Here is a 4,205-nt window from a genome sequence, read left to right as displayed (position 1 = left end):
CCAACAGGGAGGCTTTTTTAATTATCTGATTACTAAGAGAAAATCTAAATATAATTTATACTCAAAAATATAATCACAAGAATAGCAACATCTGTATGCAAATATCTGACAAGTCAAGTTAGTCGCATGGCAGGAATAATCCAATAAAGCAGAACCAAGTATTTATTTTATTCTTCTTTTGGTTAAGCAGTCTCTCCAGGAGAAGACACCTGTGGCAGATAAAGCAGAGACAACGCTGGCTATCCAATCCTGGGTGATATATTTGGTTTATATCTCAGGAGCTGTGAGTGCCAGTGCTGTAGTCTCTCCAGTCCAAACAAAATTCCAAGAGGATTAATTACATAAAACAACTCACATGCAAATTTCACAAGTGAGGCATTAATATTGAAACTAGATCAAGAGTTTAACATGACCCTACTTAAGCTCTTACTCAGCATATACTATACAAAGGAAATAAAATATTTATCTGAGCCTTTCCTTCTTCTACAGAAATGACAACTCTCCACCTGACAAATTACCTGGATAGAAACCAAGGACAAAAATTTTGTCTGAACAGACATCGAGGAGTGCAAGACATCAGACTGATGTGGGACCAGAGCATCTCATATGGTTGAGGAAAAAGCACTGTCAGCAAGAGTGGGGAAAGTCACTCCAGGAAAGAAAGGGAAACAAGCCACTGCAACATGCTTTGTTGTACTTCAATAGCCAATGAACTGTTCAAACTAAATGGTCACACTGAAAATAAATGTGTAATTACTAGGCCTAAGCTCCTGTCCTTCACTTTAAACAAGTGTGGATTACTCACTTGGTTAATAAGTCAGAGCAAACACAGCAGAGCATACACACCTCTTCAGAAAACGAGAGGAATATTCCTTTCTAGCAGGGGCTTACAAACCAACCTAAACCCTACTTTGGCATATGGAAGATTTTCATGGCATCATACACAACCTGCTTTTTCTAATATGGGAATAGCCATTAGCAATAAACCACTGTATTTTAACAATTCCTAATGCCCTTGCTGTCTTACCTGCCAGATCTTATTCACTGCTTCCAATGAATCTTTCCAAAAAGAAAGAAACCTAGCATAGCAATTGCAGGAGTTTTGAAATGAAACCAAAACAGAGTTGTTTGGGAAGGCAAAAAAGCTTCTTTGATTCCACATGTACATTTTTGGCACAAATTTTCTTATCCCACTCCCTCCATGCAATTATGTTTCACAGCCAAGATTTGTTAACTATTAGCTCAGCATAAATTAAAGTATCAGAGAAAGAAAAAAACTGTACTTACTTTGCAAGGCTATAATCCTGGTAAACGAATCAATGAAGTGAGCACAGCACGAAGAACCAGCTGCCCGTGCAGAAACCTTGCTGAGCAGAAGACTCTGTTACTTGCCTACTCATTGACACCACTCCCACTTTCCCAGCCTCAATTTGTGCACACACACACTCCCTCTCACTCTCGCTTTTTTTTTCCCCTCCCTTAATCATTCTTCGTGGCAACTCCTACATTGGAGGAGCAAAATGATTCACACCAGAGTTGTCTTTGCCTGCCCAGCCACTGAAGACAACAACAAGCTCTGGCAGGAAAGAGCGGCCCTGTGTGTTGCCTTCAGCAAGCACAGCACAAAAGGCAGCAGACAAGAACGAACGAAGGAGCGAATGCAGGAGTTGATGAGCAACTTAAAGATCTTCTCAGCAAAACCAGCATTCCAAGAAACTCCAACAGGGATTACCGCTATTTGCAGAAAAATTGTAATCGTGAAAAAGAGATCCAGAAGAAAAGCAAAACACGTAGAAGTGTGTGGCTGGGCACTTTGCATCTTAACTCTGCCCACGAGGCATATGTGTGTGTTTGGCTGCCTAAAAAGCCCAAGGTCAAACTGAAGTTAATGCTCAAAGGAAAACATCTTGTTGCTGCAAAGCAAAGCTCCCTCCCCTAAGCAGCCAAGTCCTCTGCAGGGGAACAGCCTTCCCTGCTGCCAGCTGTCCGCAGAGGTGGTAGGGGAACAGAAAATCCCACCCCTTCACTTCCAGAATGGGCACCACTGGGTTCATGTAAATACAGCCCATGTTATTACCGATGAACATGACAGGGTGGGAAAAGGAGGGGACAGGGAGACGTGCCGGTGCAGCCCACCAGGTCTATTTTCTACCGTTTGAAAGACATATGCTGTCCTTACCAAGCCCTGACCCTGCTGCACACACTTCCCTGGCTGGGCAGCCAAGCTGTCCACAGTGGACAACAGCAGCAAGTACCCTGGGAGGCCATGGCTGCCCCTCAGTCCCCATGAGGAAATGGCCCCACACCACAGGCACAGCTCGACTCCACGCCTCAGTAACCCCAGGTGGCCCTGCATATTTTTAGACTACAAAAAGCACAAGGAAGGTAATTGCATCTGCTTTCAAGTTTGAAGTGCTGGTGTGCCCAGCTGCCCAAATGAGAGGGGTAGGACACCAAAGGATGCATTTTCACCAGCATGGCACTCCCTTGGTGACAGTGGGAACTGGGGAGATGGTATCTCCTTCTGGAACTACATGTTTCTGTGTTGCTTTGAGCATAAATCAGGCCACACCACACCATCCTGATTGGGTCCTACCCATGTTTCCTTCCAAGAAGCTCCTCAGCTCTTATTACCCAAATGATTTTTTTTTTCTGTGATGCAGATGGAGTTCACCTTCCATCACTGGCAGACAGAAAATTTAAAATTCATATCCTTTTCCATAACTGAATTCATAACAAAGACAGGGTGTGGATATGTTTAGGCAATTAAAATAAGATACAGGCCAGCTGGCTAAACTGTGCCATCTGGGACATCATTGTTATGTATCTAATTAAGCTTTCTGTAAGGGAAATGTGTATGAAAATACACAATAATTTTGGCTGCCAGACTCTTCTCAGATGTCTGCAGGTAATCTAAAGCCAAGTGTTGCCATCTCTGCAGAAGCAAACCTTTTTTCAGACCCAGGTCTAACAAGTATAGTCACTGTGAAGTGGCTCAGGATCTTCTGGATAAGCTATAGGGAGGTGGACAACAGGCAGACTGCCTTCATAGAGACAGCACAACTCACCAGATCCATGTCCTTCTTACTGATAGGCAGGAAATACAGATATAAGTATGTGCCTCAAAGGGCTGGACAGTGGAAAAGGGAAAGGGCTCTGCATCGCCAAGATGGAGGCGTATAAACATCACTTACACTTCACTGGGAAACTGCTGTGCAATGGCTGAGATCTGACACCATGTAGCAGTACAGAATCCTTCAGTCTGACCTAGTTAGGCTGAGAAATTAATTCTGATCATGGTGCCATGAAACTTGTAATTACTGCTGCAATTGTTATGCTTCAAGTGAAGAAGTACACTAGCTCTTGTAACTGAGTCACTCACAGGCCAGTTTTGCTTCCCCTAAGAATGAACAGTTTGGGCTCACTTGCTCTTGAAAGCAGTGTTAAAATTACAATAGTGACTTCCTGCTAGCTACTTATTCAGATTTATGAGAATTGCTGGTATATAACTAGGTGTTACTTACAGACCAACAAGGAAGATGTGTGAAAGCAGAAGATGCTAACTTGAAGAATACGAAGATGCTGAATCTTCTTACTCTTGAAGTTTGCACAGTACAAGTGAAGCAGTTGCCACTGTGTCCATGAACACTCTTCCTCACTCTGAAAAACAACTACTTGTATCAGCATCCCCATGTCCTTCATTTACCTTTCACTAAATTATTTTTGTTCAGTTTAATCTCAAAGTATCTTCTACTCACACCTATTATGACCTATTTTTCTATGACCACAATAAAAAAAAAATAGAACTAATAACAGGATTTTTCCTTATGAAAAAATAAAAATTATGTTTGAGTCCCCTGTGAATTGGACATCTCCTATCAAAAAATAGGTAAAAAGAATAACGTAGAAACAAAGGGGATGTGACACTTTGAATCTTAGTGTGAAGCCTTTAACACAGCCAAGTTACAGTCTACTGGCAAAGTAATAAATGAGCTACTGTCCTCACTCTTCCAGGTCTCAAGGAAAAATCCAAAGATGTTGCTGGATGCTACAGTTACAGATCCAGCAGTTACATTTGTGTGCCTGCATCTCTGAACTGGCACGCCAGACACACTCCATTGCAGAAGGGATGCAACCCACCAGGTGACTCTGCTGTTATTCAGTCTGCTCTCAGTCCTCACTCCTCTGGCTCTCCCTGCCACTCC

The 4,205-nt window shown here is 42.7% G+C and overlaps 1 protein-coding gene across 1 annotated transcript in view; it reads right to left on the bottom strand.

Moving 5' to 3' along the window:
- SERPINB5 (serpin family B member 5) overlaps nt 1-1,383 on the bottom strand; it is a 14,824-nt gene extending 13,441 nt beyond the window's left edge. Inside the window, exon 1 of the mRNA XM_005425828.2 lies at nt 1,288-1,383. The gene's annotated coding sequence lies outside the window, so the exon portion shown is untranslated. The remainder of the gene's footprint in view (nt 1-1,287) is intronic.
- Between the last annotated feature and the right edge of the window lie 2,822 nt (nt 1,384-4,205).

The sequence above is a fragment of the Geospiza fortis genome, unplaced genomic scaffold (assembly GCF_000277835.1).
Source record: "Geospiza fortis unplaced genomic scaffold, GeoFor_1.0 scaffold154, whole genome shotgun sequence".
Classification (NCBI taxonomy): domain Eukaryota; kingdom Metazoa; phylum Chordata; class Aves; order Passeriformes; family Thraupidae; genus Geospiza; species Geospiza fortis.
This window is presented reverse-complemented; position numbering and strand designations above follow the sequence as displayed.